Source organism: Thalassophryne amazonica, chromosome 16, assembly GCF_902500255.1.
Source record: "Thalassophryne amazonica chromosome 16, fThaAma1.1, whole genome shotgun sequence".
Classification (NCBI taxonomy): domain Eukaryota; kingdom Metazoa; phylum Chordata; class Actinopteri; order Batrachoidiformes; family Batrachoididae; genus Thalassophryne; species Thalassophryne amazonica.
Window position 1 is genome coordinate 23,873,105 of NC_047118.1, and position 19,389 is coordinate 23,892,493.

The 19,389-nt window shown below is 41.4% G+C and overlaps 1 pseudogene; it reads right to left on the minus strand.

The window, feature by feature from the left end:
* The window catches only part of LOC117527690, a 595,993-nt pseudogene that overhangs the window by 37,846 nt on the left and 538,758 nt on the right, over positions 1 to 19,389 (minus strand).

Consider the following 19,389-nt stretch of genomic DNA (forward strand, 5'->3'; position numbering starts at 1 on the left):
GAACACCAATCTGCACACCCACAGCCGTTATTACTGGTAATAGCCACCAGTCTCCAGTGTATTGTAATAAACCCATGACCAGGGGACCCTGGATTACACACATCTGTCCATATATTGAATAAAATACGTAATCCAGAGGAGAGGTAAGGCAGGTCCTGACATTAAAGCATTACACAGTGGCCGCCTGCCCCCTTCCTTGCTTCTCTCTTTCTCTCTCACCCCTCTCTCTCTCGCTTTCTCACACCCTCCTCTCTCCAGGATATTAGCTTCATTAATTGATCACACTGACATGGGTTGATGGGTCATGCATGTGGGTCCTGCCAATCAGTTAAAGCTGCACCTAACGGACTCTCTGAACTGTGCAATCTGGTGTTACATGCCCTAACGTGCAGTGGGGCATCCTGCTGTCACTCTGGACAGTGGAGTGGTGCGATTGGATGGTATGAGCCCTGACACAGCAGCAGATCATCCCGCTGTCTGCTAAAGAGCTGATTACCTGGAGAAAGTAAGACCGAGAGGGCGGGTGAGCACTGTCTTTAGTCCAGACAGACAGCGGGGCGTGCCAATGTCCGGTTGGATGCCACATCATATTGAATAATTATTTCGCAATAGATGATGCATTTGTCCTCAGATCATGGCTGATGTCACCATCTCATGTCACTCCCAGGTTCACACGGATTACATCATAGGCTGCAGTGTGGCTCATGTGTGCTGTGCGGGGTGGTGCATCTGGGGCCATTCCAAACGTGATCATTTACATTGTAATGCTTTGGTAGACAGCTGCATCATCAGTCCTTCTAATGATTTAGATGATGTATCTGTCATAATATGTTTATTACAGCTGTGACACCCTATTCAGAAGTGCTGTTTTACACCACGCCGGGCCACTGAGATGCATTGACTCGCTGTGGTGCAGCAGCACGGTGCAGCACATCTGCACGTTTCCATTCCGACGGCATTCGGGCACATTCAGCCTCTGGTGAGACGGGGTATCAGAAATATCCTATACGGGTTCTGAGGCACATCAGGTACTAGGTGCTTATCACCGGATTCTGTAGTGTGGAGTGGATTATAGTCTGACTACATCTGGATAGGTTGCCAGTGCATCACAGGTTACTTCCCCCACTAAGACTGATACCCATTTAAAGCTGGGTGGACTGAGACAATGTAGATGAAGTGTCTTGTTCAAGGACACCAACAGATAGTTGAATCATGCACCTGGAATAGAACATTGGCCTATTGGTAGTCCAGCTCCATTCCTACAGAGCTACCTGGTCTGTCTTGTTTCTTAGTCTTAGAGAGGTTTGGTGTAATGCAATAGCAAATATTTATTTCAATCCAACATCATAAAAGTTTAAACATGTAGGTAGGTTGTACTTAGCTAGCTACCTACTATTCATTTACTATACCTGCATATTCCAATTCAGGGTCACATGGGGGCTGGAGTCTATCCCAAAGGTCAATGGGCATGGAGGAAACCCATGCAAACATAGGGAGAACAGACCAGCTCCACACAGAAAGGACCAGGTGGAAATCAATCCCAGGCCTTTTAGTTGTGAGGCAGCAACAGTGCTAACCACTAATCCACCTTGCTGCCCTACCTACCAACAATTCAGTTCAAATCAAATTAATTATACAGTGCACACATTGGCAAACACGATAAGGAAAACTCCCTCAGGTGTTTTTTGATTGCCTGAAAACCATACTTAGTCGGGTGATCATCTACTAAGATTGTACTCACGAAAACAAAACAGCAAAATCAAACAAAAGCATGACATTGAATTGTCAAACATGCAGAGACAGAAATCTTGCAGCTTAAGCATCTGACCTACCTACCCACCGACCTATCTATATCTTCTCCATGTTTTGTGATATGTCATAGAAAATGCTTAATTCAAAACAACACCACAATAGGTTTAAACACTGCATTCTAATTTCTAACTTATGAGTTTAATATACAGGGAGAACACAAGCACTCCTTGGTTTCAAATATGTATAATATCAAACGTCACATGAATAATTTTACAATTTTCATCTCAACAGTTGCAGAAACTCATCAAGTTTTTATTCCTTTACAGATTCTTCTTCAAAATTGTAAAATTATTCATGTGACTTTTGATATTATACATATTTGAAACAAAGGAGTGTTTTTGTGTTCACCCTGTATAACAAATGACCTTTCCTTGTTCTTAGGAAACCTGAAAAACAATAAAGCAGTTTGTTTACATTGTTTATTCTGGCTCTGCACTTACTGAGCAGTGACTAGTTTTGTGCCAAAACTGTGGCACTACGTGCTCATTGTGCACCTCACTTTTTGCCTAGAGAGGGCAATCTTGCGGAGCTCTAATGTCTTTGCTTTAAATAGCTTAAAGGTCCCTGTTAGTCATCAGTGGGTATGTTTAAATGCAGGCAGTACAATGTGTATTAATAGATGAGCCAGGAGGAGCTGATGCATCCTTACTTTCAAAGTAACGTCAGAGATACTGACGGGGTCAATAAAAAGTAGATATGCAAAATAAGTCACATCGCAATCATAATTGCAGTGTCAGCCAGTGCAATTCTATCATCTTGAAAGGGTAAGATTTAAGGAAATAAATAAATGTTCTCTCCAATGCTCCCTGTCTGTATACTCTATATTGCTTTAGTATGGTTCATACCATTAGAAACAAATACATTTTTACCCGAGGCCATCAAATATGGCCATCGGGTACTGCGAAGGCTTTTCGTCCGTCTGTCTGTGCTCGGCATAAGTCCAGTCCTATTACTGCCAGGGGCTTCAAATTCACAGGGAGCATTCTTGGGACAAGTTCAAAAGATGGCTAACCTTGACCTATTTTAAGAGGTATTTTAAGAGGTTAAAAAGTCACCTTCTGCTCCTATTTTTGATGGTATGATCTCACGGACGATAGCATGATGACGTTACCTCCTGGTGTCACTAGCTGCTAACTTCGCTAACACCTTTCTCATATATTATGTTAAAGCAAGCGAGAAATAAACACTTCTGAAGCTTAAAAATACTGTTTTTGTAACCTAATAACACCCCTGGAAGGATTTACAAAACATTTAGTGAATGTTAGCATGGTGACATCACAGGCTGGTAGCTAGCTGCAAACTCTTTGTTTGTGTGTAAATATAACCTCTTGTCACATATTATGTAAAGATAGTGAGAAAATAAACACTTCTAAAACTGAAACCGCTCTTTTTGGAACCTATTAACACCTCAGGAGGGATTTTATAAGACATTTAGCAACTCAATGCATTAGCAACTTCGTATGCATTTAAATTTCTCATTAATAGGGCAGCGCAGTCTGGTTGAACCCTGCGTGATATCACAGGATTTCACCACTTATGGGGACAGCCACTTTGTTTGTGCAATATACACAGTATACTTCACATGGGAAAATGGTGTACTGTTTTGTTTTGGCTGCAATCACCGAAGCAGTCGCGAAAAGATGAGGCAAAAGTGTTAGCCTACACAGCTAACCAGAGTAGCTGTGTTCTCGTCGCCTACACAAAACCGTAAAACATGTCCACTTCCCACCGCATCATCACTTTTTCTTTGCATTTTCACTTTGTTTACCGTGTATTTGATCAAAAACTCAAGAGAAAGTGCCATGTTTCTGTCCCAGAAGTAGAGAAATCACATCATATGCATCATATTTTACCCCTTTAGCGCCCACTCTCAAACGAGACTGCAATGTCCAATACGTACCTACAAATGCAGAGGGTGATCTACAAATATTCCTTGATTTACTCCTGTCATGTAAAGGTACAGACAAAGCCTCCTGCAGATGCTGTTAAAATGTAAATACTGTTTTTGATAGATGATAGAGGGGGCTTTATTGAACATGTACAAATTGTATGTAAGACAATACAACTGCAAATTATAAAGAATACATGCTCATACAGCTGAGGATATTTTAGCATTGTGTCATATTTTTATATTGCAATAGATTAGTGATGTTTTTTTTTCTTCTCATTTTATTTGGTTACAAAGAGAACAATGAATATTACCATGACAGTAACTGTAACAAAACATGCCTGTGACAGAAACAGTGAGGAAAATCTCAGTGTTTATAATATGTAGAGCTTTTTATGAGGACAAAACTACAGTGAGTAAATGTGAGTTGTGTGAACATTCGTGTGCTATGTGTCTGTCTGAGAGCTATAAATCTATGTATGTATAAAGACGCGATAAAGCGAATAAATATGAGGAAGTGCATCAGTGCCACATTGTCCAATAATAGTGAATAAATCATCTTCATGTGCTGCACTGTGCCCGCTGTGGTGAGTGTTCACGCGCCCAGCAGATGCTGTATTTATACACGTTTGGTGAAGATGACAAATGTCCCAATGCAGAGTTTGGTGCCCTTAATGTGAAGGATCACAGCTCTGCTTTTTTCTGTTTTGCTGTGCTGGGCACACGCATGTGCACGTGTCAAAATGCAGTATTTACTTCTTTCAGTGTTTTACCACTCACAGACAAAAGTGTGAGGAGTGAAGGGGTTGTAAAAAGTGTAAGGGTAGAAACGAGGGAGTAATCAGCATCTGCAGACAGGCAGAAAGTAAGATTGACAGGTGAGGAGGTGGAGAGGTGCAGGTGATGCATCGCCTGAGTTCACCCGCTGCACTTTGTCACTGTGATGGACTGCAGTGGCACAGGACGTGTGTGTGTGTGTGTGTGTGCATGTGTAAAATACTCAGAAATTCCAGATCCAGTGAAGTACAATGTTAGTGTATGAATACATACTATTAGTAACTACATGCATGTCTGCATGCAATAGTCTAATTGTTCTACACTTTAATTGACATGGAACACTGAATACTTTGTGACTGTTTAATGAAGGGAAACAAATCACCCGTCATATTGTAACAGACAGCTGAGACACTTGGTAAAGACACATTTATATTCAAACAGCTGCATGCAAATGAATCCATGTGTATGTTTATGTAAGCACCTCTCTCATTTCTCTCTCTCTTTACTTTTTTTTTTAACATCATTTGCATGTCTTTTATAAATTTCTTCTTATATCTTTAAATTATTCCCATGTGGGACCAATGTGGGATTTGTTATGACTTGAGGTTGACAGGGTTAGAATTAGGGGTGGTTTGTAAATGGAAAGGTCATTGGGTCAAAGGTCAAAATTTTGGTTTGGCTGTCTGCTTGTTCACCTACATCTCCCAGGTTCTTTGGTCACCTTCCACCAAACTTGACATATGAGTGACAGTCAACCCCAAAACTGCCCTTTAAAGGGTTTGTTCTGGCAAAAGTCAAGTTTGTTGGAGTCAAAGGTCAAAATTATGTTGTTTTCTGTTATGGATGTTATGGATTCTGGACCTGCTCAGGAGAGAACAAATTTAACAATGGTCAATCACTGGGGGGGTTTTCACTTTGATTTGTACCAACCTTGACACATATACATAGAGATGGTTTCTATAAATGCCCAACAATGTCAAATTTGCAAAAGGTCAATTCAAAGTAATTGCATTCAAAGTAATTGAGGTCAAAGGCCAAAATTTAGGTTTTTCACTTTGATTTGCACACAACCTGGCACGTATGGAGGGTAGTTGAAAAATTCAGATTTGTGGCAAATTTGCAGTAGGTCAATTTGTGAAAGGCGAATCATTAGTGCCAATCATGTGTGTGCCACTGTCATGTCTACATGCCTATTTATTGGCTAACTCTTTGCTGATTTCTACCAAACTCGGATATCAATCAGGGTTGACCTCAAAGCTGATTTAAAGGCCCCTTCACACATAATACAAATGTGGTCGAATTGTGCATGAAGTGCGCATAAAGCAGGAATTGTATGCAATACGTGTAAAATCGTAGCTGCCTCCAATGCCTCATACACCTGTTGCTACAACTATTTGTGCACACCAGTGGCTGAAAGACAGTGTGCGCTGTGAGAGCCCATCGAACCCTCTTGTGGCAGGTGTCGGCCAAATTCCAGCTGACACACACAAACATCTAACACCGCTCACTTCACACTTAGAAAATGTGTGGCCATTCGCGCTATTAGCACAACAACAGTCTGCAGACAATCACTGTCGACCTGGATGTGAAATTTGTCTAAGTGCCCCCACGAGTGTGGCTTTGCAAAGAGACTCAGTGACACATTGGTGTGTGTGCGCTGAACTGACAGGGGGTGTGTCCGACAGGAGCAGCTGTGGAGATCTCTGGTTCTGGATGTCCCAGCTGGAGAACACATACTGTGTTTGGGACGAACATGGACCTAACAACTGTCCACTGTGACGCGCATGTGGGTGCTTGCTGTCCTCAAGTGGACATACACAAAACATATATCGCTGTTGCAGTGGGCTGCAGCGGAGTGCGTGCACGGTGGGAAAAACAGACAGTCAGATCATAACATGCAGCGGGTGATCTGAATGTCACGTCACCCAAGTGAGCTCTGTTCCACATGACGCGGTGTCTGTCCTGTGGCGCGCCGTCCACAAGACATGCGTGTTGGGCAGGACACAGACACGGGCTGGATACACCCAGCATATGTGGACATGATAAGAGCACACTGCTTCATCATTCATGTCATTTCATGACTGTGCGTCTGTGACCATGGGTCATCTACAGAGGAACAGACGAATCATACTTGTATTGCCTGCTTCATAAGAGGGATTCAATAAAATTTTTTCTTAAATACATCCATGTCCTTCTTGATATCAGGCATTTTCCCACACCTTTTACAGGACCAGCGATGGTAGCTCAGTGGTAAAGTTTCTGACTGGCAATCAGAGCTTTTGGAAATTGCAGGTTTGAATCCTGTGGTGGCATGTATTTTTTATTTATTTACTTTATTTTCACATCACATAGCTGCTCGTACTGTGTTCCTGTGTGCACAAAACTGTCGCGGCATGTATTTTTGTATTTTTTATTTTTGCAGCAGCTATGTAATGTGGTTACACATCACAAAGCTGCTCGCTCAGTGTTCCTGCATGCACAAAACAATTGCAGTGGCATTGTTCATGCCTGCACATTGGCTCGATGTTTTCGTGGTTCGCTCATATGAGCTGGTCCGCCGTGAGCCGCCCTGAGTTGTACTTATTCTTACTGTGTGTGAAGTGGCCCTTAAGGAAGTCATTTTGGTAAAGGTCAGGAATTAGATTTTCAACCTGATTTGAACCAAACATTGCACTCACAGGTGGATGCTATAATTGCCTTGTGAAGGTCAGCCAGAGATCAATCATTTGGGTGAAGGTCAAGGGCAAAGGAGTCAAATGTCAGATTGATGTAGCCCTTATTATCTTTATGCTCATGGTTAGTATTATCCAGTAGTACAAAAGGCGTGCAGCTGTGTATTCTAAACAAATAGATAAGCAGTTACAATTTTCAGTCATGTATTTGCATGTTTACAGCTATTAGGGAAAATATAGTGTGGAAAATTTTATTTACAGTTGCTCTATCAAATAATTTTGCCCATTATGTCGATCAAATGATTGGATACATTATATAAACACTACTCTTGCCTTTTCCAGTCTGCTTACTATACAAGTATATCCTTTTTTGTGTGTGTGTGTGTTTTTAGGGTGATACCTCTTGTTGGTGGCCTTTGCAGTCTTTGCAGATGAGCGGAGGAGAGGAGTAGTGGTGGAAGACAGACCCAGAGAGGTTGTCAATCATCAGCATCTCCCCCTCCAGCGAATCCTTGATTAGCAGAGATACACTGTCCAGCCACTGGCTCTCCTGAAACACATATGCACATACACACACACACACACACACACAGGACGCAGGCCGGCACACCAGAATTGCACGCAGGTGCAGATATGTGCACATGCGGACATGCGAGGACAACGAACACGCAGGGAAATACATATACCAGTTATAACAGTGCATGTGTGCACGTATACTTGCTTTCTATATGGATTCACGCACAGCCACACGTATGCACGTTCTTATAGGCATCCACTCACACGTAATAATCACATTCTGCAAGTCTGAAAGTAGTATAAAGATCCCGTCACAAATAAAAATATGCTTAATAAACACTCCCTCTGTGTTGGCATTTATGCATAAATAGACGAGAACAAATCCTCCACGTACAATTGGCCCTAAGGGCTAATCACAGTTCAGATTTTCAAAAAGGTTCCTCAGTTATATGACTCCAAACTCTCATTAGCTGAGCTACATCATTTAACCATCAAAGCCTTGAGCACGGAGAGCTGTGCAATTGCATTTGATATACAGCCTCAATTAAACTGCTCAATACCTTGTAACATTTTAAGATTTAAGCATTTGCTTTGTGCTGTGGGTATTATTAGGTTTAAAGCAGTTTAGACGGAATCTCTGGGGAGGGTGTTCTGTAACTTAAACCATCCGTTCTTGCTTGAATCAAATCTGCCAGATTGGTTTTCTTGTAGAATCCAGTCTGGCAGAAAAAAAAAAGAGCAAATAACTGAGAAGAAACAACTCTAATTGTTCTGTGTTTCTTGGAAGGGGCTGTATTTCTCAACAAACAGAATATATATCACAAACAAACAAACTGTATTATAGCAGCATGTACTGGATAGTAAGTCCCTTCGGCTGCTCCCTTGTTTGCACTCGGGGTCGCCACAGCAAATCCAAGGTGGATCTGCATGTTGATTTGGCACAGGTTTTACGCCGGATGCCCTTCCTGACGCAACTCCACATTACATGGAGAAATGTGGTTAGGGGTGGGATTTGAACCCAGAACCTTCCGAACTGAAACCAAGCGCATTAACCACTTGGCCACCTGGATATACCTGAATAAACAGAAAAGTAAAGTTGCTCATCAACAGTTCTATAAACACAAATACTCAGACCTCTTCCACAAACAGAAATGATTGCAGAATAATAATAAATATGCCTAAAACCACGACAGATTGTGAAACCAAGGTTTGTTGCGGTGTGGCACTGCCTGTCTCATTCTGTCTGTGTCACACGCCCACATTCACAGACAGTCCCCAGATAGTCCATTTTGTGTAGGTGGTAGAGCTTGATATAAAAATAATGCTGATTGACTTTCGTGGCCTACGCGCTGGCCCCCATTAATAACTGTATTAGTGAACAACAATGGGGCACGTCTCCGGGGAAGGAAAGTTGAGACAGAGAGAGAGAGCGAGCTGAAATTAATTACTGCCTCTATCTGACTGTCTCTGGTTCGGCTATTATCTCAGTGTCTTATTCCCTTATTCTGCAACCGGCTCTTCTGTGTATGCTTCCGACAGTGCCTCCTCTCCGTTTCCTTCTGCAGTATATTACCAGTGTTGTACCTCCCAGTCAAAACATGACTGTGTCACTGCATAATTGGTGACACTGTGGAATAGTGGAATAATTTAGTTGGAACAGTGGAGCTGCAATCTTTACAGAGCTCACATCATATTTGTTCTGTTGCTATATATATATATATACGTATATATACGAGGTCGTATATATAAAATCAGTGGCGGATTTCGGCCTACATCATAAAATGTGTCGGTTTATTTATACGTAAATTCTACCCTCCATTCCTTTTCAAGAAAATGATCTGTGACCCTGTCGTACCAACAAGGCGTCTTTTCCAGGGACTTGACTAGTGTCCTCTCAATGGCCAGCAGAGCTAGGCTGCTTAAACGGCCTTGGCCCATGGTGTTGCGGGTGTAAGACTTGAGCCGCTTTAAACAGGAGAAGCTCCTCTCTACACCTGCAGATGTAGCTCCAATCGTTGCCACTAATGACAATAGTTTGTACATCTGAGGCATTGCACTGTCCAACTCCATGTCTTTCAGAAACAGCAAGAAATCACATAGCTTTCCCCTGTTGCTTTGCAAGTCCTGGTTTGAATATAGGACTTGAAGTTCAGACCTCAGTCTCCGTGAATCAAAGAACTGGCCAAAACTTTTCAGGACACTCTGAAATGCCTCCTCTGGAAACACTTGTCTCATCTCATCAAATTTCCCTGGATTGACCAATTCCAAGAAGCGCAGACTTCCCAAATTTGCAAAACGCCGAGGTAGCTGCTCTGGGAGATTGTCTAGGATGGCCATGTACAGATTTCTGTAGCGCTCCTTGGGATCCTGTAGTTGTGACAGACGGCGTTTTCTCATGGGCTCAGTTTGTGGGTCTGATGTGAGATCTGCTGCTTTGGCATAAACAGCTTAGAAAGCCCCCTCTGACCTCTTCTCTTTGACAGAAGCAAGAAGAGACTCAATTCTTTTCTTGCAGTACAGAACATCCATAGCTCTCTGCTGGACAATGTCAAACACCACATCAGTCTCAGAGAAGATTTGTTCATATGCATACAACATGAACATAAACTCAAAATCCTCCATTTTCATCAGAAGGCCTTTGGCACAGTCTAATGTGTCATCATCCATGGACTTATCTGCAGTGATCATCTCAAAAGTTTGCAGGAGGGCATCGTAATTGTTTGCCACAGTGCTCACTATCCATGATGTGAAATTCCATCGAGTAGGAGCATTTCTGGGCAACCTTGAGCAGCCTGCAGACTCAAGAAAAGACATCCTCTTTATGGATTTTGAGAAAAATGTGGCAAACCCAGAGAGTGATGCAAAAAATATTCTGCACTCAGATAAGCATTTAGCCCCCTGAGACAGAACCAGATTCAGTCTGTGTGCATAGCAATGCACAAACATTGCACTGGGGGCTATTGCTTTAACTTTGGCCTGCAAACCATTGAGAGCTGAAGCCATGGCAGCAGCCCCATCATAGGTTTGCACCACAAGTTTCTCCCTGAAATTGTAGCCCTGCATGTTTTCATTCAAGACTTCAAAAACAGACTGAACATCTCTTCCCCCAGAAACATCAAAAAATCCAACAAAGCGCTCCTGAATTTTACCTGCCCTATCCACATAGCGAACAATGACAGAGAGTTGAGCATGGCAAGCTGTATCAGTTGTTGCATCCACCTGCCATGCAAAAAAGGGAGCAGCCTGGATTTCATCCTTGATCTCATCAGAAACAGTGGCTGAAAGAGCAGAGATCAAGTCATTTTGGATTGCATGGGACATACCAGAAAACACAGCTGATGACTGGAATTGTGTCGCCAGGACAGAGTCATATTTAGCTAATGTTTCATTAAACTCCCTGTAATTCCCCTTGTTGGATGATTCAACCCTCTCATCATGCCCCTAAATGACAGCTCCTGACAGCCAAGCAAGGAAGTCACATCAATAAGGCGGTTTAGGAAAGCTCTGTTTTGTTTAACTGCTTCATTATGTTTTGCCACTTGAATGCGAGCGACTTCATTGATTGCATGCTCAACCCTGACTCTGCCCAGGCAACTTAACCTTGCACATGCACTCACATGTCCATTGCTTTTTTCATGCCTTTTGTATGCCCTGTCAAAGTTGGACAGATCCCCAAAACCCACTTTTGACCAGACAATACATCCCTGAGATGGTTTCATCAAGAGGCATGGCCAACAGTACATTTTATTTGTTACAGCACTTCCAGTCAGCCAGCTCACTTTGTCATATCAGGACAGCTGAAAAGACCTGTTACTTTTCCCCACCTTTTGCACCAAATTAATCTGAGGAGTTGATCTGCCCTGCTGTTTAACTCTAAGTTTTTCTTCGTAAGGAAGACTATCAAATGGCTTTGCCAAAATCCGGTCCACAACATTCAAATTGTCTGTCATTATGTGCAGCTTGTGACCTAGCTAGCTCGCTACCTGGGACTGGCGCGAGGCTAGTGTGAAATTTGTCTGCCTGTGAGTGCTTTGTGACGGTGGAGGAGCTCAGCAGCACCCGTTGCTCGGTAGGGACAGATATATGGCCTTGCCTTACAATATAAAGCGCCTTGGGGCAACTGTTTGTTGTGATTTGGCGCTATATAAAAAAAAAGTTGATTGATTTCCTACCCAAAGTGAAGGAGTTCAAGTACCTTGGGGTCTTGTTCGTGAGTGATGGGACAATGGAGTGTGAGATTGGCCAAAAGGTGAAGCTCTCGATCTACTGGTCAATCTTCGTTCCTACTCTCACCTATGGTCATGAGGGTTGGGTCATGACCGAAACAACTAGATCGCGGGTACAAGTGGCCGAAATGGGCTTCCTTAGGAGGGTGGCTGGTATCTCCCTTAGAGATAGGGTGAGACATTTGGTCATCCGTGGGGAGCTCGGAGTAGAGCCGCTGCTCCTTCACATTGAAAGGAGCCAGCTGAGGTGGTTCGGACATCTGGTAAGGATGCCTCCTGGACACCTTCCTAGGGAGGTGTTCCAGGCACGTCCACCTGGAAGGAGACCCCGGACTAGGTAGAGAGATTATATCTCCACACTGGCCTGGGAACGCATCGGGATCCACCAGTCAGAGGTGGTCAATGTGGCACAGGAGAGGGAAATCTGGGGTCCCTTGCTAGAGCTGTTGCCCCCACGACCCGATCTTGGATAAGTGGTTCAAGATGAGTGAGAGAGATATGACTTCTATTCTAGCTGACTTCTATTTAATTTCAGACAGCATGAACCCAAGCTATTTCATGTTTTGTCTGGATCACTTAATTTTATTTGTTAATATACATCCATTCCTGCATTTCAGACCTGCACCTCATTCCAAAAAAAGTTGGGATGGGGGCAATTAAGGTCTAGTAATGAGGTTAAAAAAAGAATAGGGAAAGAGGTGATCTCAACAGGTGACTGTAATCATGATTTGGTGCAAAACAAGTATCCACACAAGGCTGGGTCTTTAAGGAGCAAAGATGTGCAGATGATCTCCATTTTGTCAACACATCCATGAGAAAATTATCGAAATGTTTAAAAATCATGTTTTTCAATGAAAATTTGGAAGGGATTTGCATGTGTGTCTCTCTACAGTGCATAATATTCTACAAATCAAAGAATGTCGAGGAGCTTCAGTGTGTAAAGGGAAAGGGTGCAAGCCTAAGATGAACACCCATGGTCTCCTATCCCTCAGACTGCACTGTATGAAGAAGTGGCATTCATCAATAGGTGATACAACCACATGGACAAGGGATTACTTTGGGAAATCTTTGTCAAGCACTACATTATGGAGTTATATTCACAAATGCCATTTAAAACTTTACTGTACAAAACAGAAGCCTTATATTAACCTTGTCCAAAAGCAGCATCGACTGTTCTGGGTTGTTAGGTATCTGGGTTGGACCACCACACAGTATAAGTGTGTATTGTGGTCAAATCAGTATTCTAGATCTTTTGTTGTTGTTGTTGTTGTTGTTGTTGTTGTTATTTTGGGAGGAAATGGACACAGTGTGCTATGGACCAAAGATGAAAAAGACCCATCCAGACTGACAGCAACAAGATATGATATGGGGTTGTGTCAGTGCCCATGGCAAAGGTAATTTACAATTCTTTTGTGGCAGCAATATTGAAGAAAAGCATATTGAGATTTTAGAGCAACATATGCTGCCTTCAAGATGACATCTTTCCAGGGTTGTCCATGCATTTTTCAACAAAGCAATGTAAAATGACTTTACAGCAGCATGGCTGCGCAAGTAGAGGTTACTAATGCAGACTGGCCTGCCCGCATTCCTGACCTGGGTCCGATTTCATAAAGCAGTCTAATCTTGTTTAGTCAAATAAACTCACTTAGTTGACTAATTTTTTTTATGTTAGTCGTTGGTCAAAGAGCTTAGTTGGCTAAAGTTTTGCCTGGTACAGAGGAGGCTGATCTTATTTTAGTCAACAAAACTTCAGTGTCTTGCCTCAAAAATGGGCAGATATTATGTACCACCACTTGATGGAACACTCAAAAACACCTCTACGCAACTCGTATTCTTCCAAAGGGAGAGCTTCCGCCGTTTTGGCCATGGTTGTTGCAGACGACTGTCATGATGTGTTTGTGACACTTCTCACATTAGCCACTGGGCATCGCTGTTCTTGGCAACAGCCACTCGCAAGGTCGTAAAAATAATCAACTAATGTAAAACGTCAAATCTACAAGTTTAGCCGTTGATGTGAAACGGTGATTACCGTAATTTCCGGACTATAAGGTGCTACTTTTTACATATGCTTTGAACACTGCAGCTTAAACCGTGATGCAGATAATTTATGGAAAAAGCATTTACAGTACATATTTAATTAAAAGTTAAAAAAATCTTTCTGTGGAAATATCTCATGTTACAACGTGGAGACCTGTGGCTTATAGACAAGTGTGGCCTATTTATGTACATTTTTTTTTTTTTTAATGAGTGGGTATGGCTAATATTCAGGTGCTCTCTATAGTCCGGAAATTAGGGGAGATGGATAATGTTGGGCGACTAACCATAGTCGACTAAGTAAGTTAAGTAGACTTAAAGATTAGACCGCTTTGTCAAACCGAGCCCTGTCCTCAATAGAGAATGTGTGGAGAATTTTTGAAAGGAGAAATGCAGCAACAGTTAATGTTACACACCTTAAGATGTGTTTCCAGGAAGAATGGAACAGAATAAGACCTGAAATGTGTCATTGCTTAGATCCCCAAAGACAAAAGATCTTTCAGGGGTTGTGAGGAGTGGCAACATTACAAAGTGGTAAATGCTTTGGGGCCCCATGTTTTTTAGAATGTGCTACAGGTCTTAAGTGCAGGAATGAAGGTGCACTCAAGGACATGTTGCACAGAATTCATAACAACTCAGATGTTGTTTATTAGAGGTCATGTGATGATATACCTGTATTCATTTGTGCACTTCTGTAAACAGTCTGTAACCCTACACCAGTCAAATCAAACAGCAATGGAGACCGCCAAAAACAAAACACTCCTTACTACTCCTTTTTCTGACAGCGTTTACATCACTCTGAGCAACTGTCCCAGCATGCCGTTGAATGGAATGCAGACAAACTGTTGCTAACGTTAATTGCAACGTTTATGTAACTGTGATCCTGCGTCATGATGACTCGTTTTTAAAATGATAACTGTGTTAGTTTCCATGCCATGGGTAATAGCAGCAGCCGCTCTCCACTGTGTCTCCAGTGTGCTGTGTGTGCACGTCCATTACTCATGAATGCAACCTGCTAATAACAGTGTCCGCAATAGACACAGCTGTGTCCACGCTCATAAGACTTGTCATTGACGTAGTAACTGTGAAAGGTCTGAGTGTAAGAAATACAACTGTCTTCAAGCAGCCAGGAAAAACAGCATCGTGGAGAATTCCACATGTGCATTCATGCTGGCATGCAATCAGATTAAAAGTGCGCCCTGTTGCAGTACAGACAGCAGACTCCATAAAGTGCTAATGGTGCGCCTCTCGTGCTAATGCTAGTTATGGGTGCAGTTACTTGTGCTGAATTACAAGCAAAGTATCACAGCATATGATGATGTTATAATATCTAATGCTGCGTTTACACATAGGCAGGATGTGTTACAAATGTCATATTTGCGTCATTCTTGGCACATTCCTGACATTCTTAACGTGACTTAACGCATCTGAATAGGTTTTTTAATAGTGTGCGTTGGTGTGTGATATTTTCGTGATTTTCGTGGAGCATGTTTTTGGCTGTTAAAAAACTTCCACGAATGTCACGCACCACCCTCATTTCGCCTCCTGTCATGGAGGTCGCAACTGAGTGTGTTGATCCATTTTGATTAGTAGCGATCCTTAATAGAGCGTGGCAGCGTTCTTCTCTGATGTGCGCACAATTAAACCCTGCTGCACCGCATTCAGTTTCATTGCTACAGTATGCTGAAGAAGGACAGTGATGCCAAGTCGGCTAAAAGTCTCGTTCCAGTGCTCCTCAGCGTGCTCCTGCAGGTGTTCCACCTGCTGCGTGTGCCTGATGTTTGGGAAAATGAGTGAGATGAGAGCCGCGTGGAGCCGCACATCTGGCTTTTTCAGTCTCCTCCTCTGCATGGCACAGAGCCCAACTAAGCATGCAATCACAAAGTTCTTCTGTTGTGGATTAATCTAGATTTTGAGGAGCAAACTGGAGTGATATGAATTGTTCAGCAACTGATGAATATGGGGGTGTGTGTGTGGAGACAATTCGCCTCATTCACAACGTGACAGAACTTAACGATGTGCTGTTATGCACGATAGCGTGCAACAGTGCGCAACAATGCACAACATTATTCTTGACCGTGCGTAATGGTTCCTGATAATTCTCCAGCAACACATGCCATTAATCGTAACGTGTGGTAACAGGTTGCAGCAGTTCCTGAGGACACCTGACGCCTCTGCCCCGAATCATCACATTCGTGATCAGCGGCCAAGAATGTGTACTTCATGGCATTTGTGACTTGCCATCGTTATGTGTAAATGCAGCTTAACATATACACTTATTCTGACCTGACCCTGGTTTACCTGCAAACACACACAAACACAGGCACGCGTGCACGCATGTTTGCATGCATGCACACAGAGCCTTGCTTTGAATAAATTGCCTGGGTCCAGCAGTTCCTTTATTGCATGACTTGAAGGCAGAGAATGAGAGAAAGATTGAGGCAGAGACCAATAACGAGTGAAGCTAACTGCATGTTGTCCCTCATCAGCGAACGCAGAGCTGAAAATGATCCGGTGCGGTCAAATTTAGGCCGGCAAAGGATAAAAGTCTGCACATCAGTTGGGAGTCATCTTTGCATGTCTCAGAATATCACAAGCAATTTCACAGTCTAAACATTTGTAAGTTCAGAAGAATTAAGTAAATGAGACAGGGCCATCAGAGCGGCATGCAAATATGGACGGTAAAATAGTAATTAAAAAATATGACCTGTGCACATACACATCCACATTACGGCAATCTCACATGGGTGTAGAAAGGCTAATAACATTTATAAAAATGTTATGGAATCCAAATTGCTTCTCCCTGACGATGTGGTCTTGTCACCAGAAAAAGAATTAGACAAAATGCTTTTGGAAAAAGTCTAATTAAAATGTTGGACAGCAACACTCTGACATTCACCTGTCTATCATCACTTTATTCTGAAAAAAGCTAATTTCATCCCAGTGAGGCTTCTCGACTTACATATTCACTTTCTCAACATAATTCAATTTGTGCAGTTATTTAATATTAAGATGTCATGTACAGTACAAACGTCTGAGGCACCCTTGTGCTTCTGGGTAAAAGTTGTGTTTTCACTATTTTTTTTCTTCTTTCTTTATAAGTCAGCAAAAGTGCAAACTTGAAATTTCTACATATTTATTATAAATAGTCACAAGGAATGTTGTTAATTTTATTATAGAAGGCATTTAATTAATTCAACAGATCTTTTCAGATGAAAAAAAAATCTGATTTGATTGTGTTGTAGGTATGCAGCCTCATGCATGAGTCCACAAACACAACAAACAGATATAATCAGTTAGTTCTGAATTGATTAACATGTTCTCATAAAACTAATGGAATAGCTTCCATGAAGGAAATTAGTTTTAAGGTAAAAGCTAGTCACACGCTGTTTATTTGGGTTAACCTTTCATGCTTCGTGCTTTTTTTTTTTTTTTTACCATAAATCATTTATATTTCATTCATCCATTTTCTATACCCATTGTAAAATTAAATGTCACTAGTCACGATTATGTAAAACTGAGTCAAAACTCTATATTGAGTCAAAATAGGTTAAAGTCAACTCTGTGTCCAGTTAAAATAACGTAAAATCATCTATGTCCAGCTTAGGCCATCAAGTTCTATTGACATTTTAAAATCTAAATTTAAAAACACACCTTTTCTTGGCTGCTTGCAACTCTTGATGGTGGGAAATGTATTAGAAATTATTTCACATTTTATTAATTTGTGATAGTGTGATTTGATTTGTGAAGCACTTTGTTTTTTGTTAAACTGCTATATACAGTAGCAGTGGTGGGCACACTTCCGATAATCCGATAACAGATAATTATCGAAGATAATATTTTCAGTATCGGATTATCTTTTTAGATAACTTTAAAAACCATTAGCATTTTTAACATTAGTTCAGCACCCACCTGTTAAAAGTTTTGTAACAGATGCATAGTTATAACCTTTGCAAACAGAAGAGAACTGCTTGTATAAAAAACATCTCAATCCTCTGCAAACAAAGAACAAACAGCCCCAAAAGGAAAAAAAACAACAACAAAACATTTCCTTTAACACCATACCAATATGCTGGCAATATGACCTAAGTCATCCAGAGGCATACATTTTTAACTTATGGTTCAAATTTTAACCAAACTAATTTTGGACAAGTTATTTAAAATTACTGTCATGTCTGAAGTTTCATAAAGTAAAAATATCAGATATATGTTTTAGTTTTAAAGTAATGTGCTAATTTTTAAGGTTTTGTGAGCACATGCTGTGCCCCGCAGTGCATTTTGGGTAGGATGATGTAATCTCAGTATGTCACGACAGGACAAATGCATTTCAGACACTCTGTTCAGGCTCCACGGACAACAGCATTAAACTCTAGTGCCTAAAACTCTCTTGAATATATTCTCTGCATTTATAGACGTTGATTTTTTTAATTGCGTTTGTTAAATTCCACACATTTTAAATGTGAGCAGACAGGGATTATCTAGAATTTGTTTTGAAAGCCTCTACTGCCAGCTAGCATCTACTGGCCAGTAGTGTTCATGGCAGTGTCTGGGAACCAGTAGATGGCAGTGTTCTATTTATTTTTACCCCAGTTATGTCAGATGATTGTCAAAAACCTTTTTGCTTTGCAAATGGCTTTTTTTTTTTTTTTTTTTACAAATTAAGTTTAAAAACAAAACAACAGCAAAATAATAATAATAATAATAATAATAACATTATTACAAGACAGCTCTGCAGTGTTTGCACAGGCACAGTGCGAACGGTTGGATGCTGCTTGTAGCTTTCAGCAGCAGGATAACCTCACGACGACCGATAACAATAATATATCAAACAGGTTTGATTCTCATTCGACCATACGATCAGCGATCAGGAGGTGGTCGTCAGATGTTGACCGCAGCTTGATACTCCATGAACACTACACGATGCAGGATGCACGATTAACCTGAAACTTGGTCCAAAAAATTCCTGCATGAAAAATCATCTCGCATACTGTAAAGCACATTTTACAACATCAAATGAATGTTGTAAAGAGAGAAACAGACTAAAGTTAATTATGGAGTTCCACAAGGTTCTGTGCTAGGACCAATTTTATTCACTTTATACATGCTTCCCTTAGGCAGTATTATTAGACGGTATTGCTTAAATTTTCATTGTTACGCAGATGATACCCAGCTTTATCTATCCATGAAGCCAGAGGACACACACCAATTAGCTAAACTGCAGGATTGTCTTACAGACATAAAGACATGGATGACCTCTAATTTCCTGCTTTTAAACTCAGATAAAACTGAAGTTATTGTACTTGGCCCCACAAATCTTAGAAACATGGTGTCTAACCAGATCCTTACTCTGGATGGCATTACCCTGACCTCTAGTAATACTGTGAGAAATCGTGGAGTCATTTTTGATCAGGATATGTCATTCAAAGCGCATATTAAACAAATATGTAGGACTGCTTTTTTGCAT